This window comes from Propithecus coquereli, unplaced genomic scaffold, assembly GCF_000956105.1.
Source record: "Propithecus coquereli isolate 6110/MARCELLA unplaced genomic scaffold, Pcoq_1.0 Scaffold606, whole genome shotgun sequence".
Taxonomy (NCBI): Eukaryota; Metazoa; Chordata; class Mammalia; order Primates; family Indriidae; genus Propithecus; species Propithecus coquereli.
The window spans coordinates 151,151-151,486 of record NW_012152019.1 but is presented as its reverse complement, the minus strand read 5'-3'; positions in this window follow the sequence as shown (position 1 = coordinate 151,486).

The following is a 336-nucleotide window of genomic DNA, read 5'->3' as shown; positions in this document are numbered from 1 at the left end:
TTGTTTCCACATCTTTGCAATTGTGAATTGTGCTGCACAATAGATATTCTTTAGATATCCTCTATATTTATTTGCATATGAATGACAGACTTTTTTTTTTTAAGTCTATGTCTTGCTTTTTAACTTTATATCATTTGTTGTACAAAGGCTTTAATTTTTACTTAGTCAAATTGTTTTATTTTTTTCTTATGGCTTCTGGGTTTTGTGGCTCACCTTCAATCCTTTGTCCTTGTGAGGTTCTGCCATCTTTGCTTCGTTTTAAAGAATGTACTCAGATCCTACTTTTTTTGCAATTTACTTTTCTCTCTTTATAGTACATGGTGAACATCATTGAGC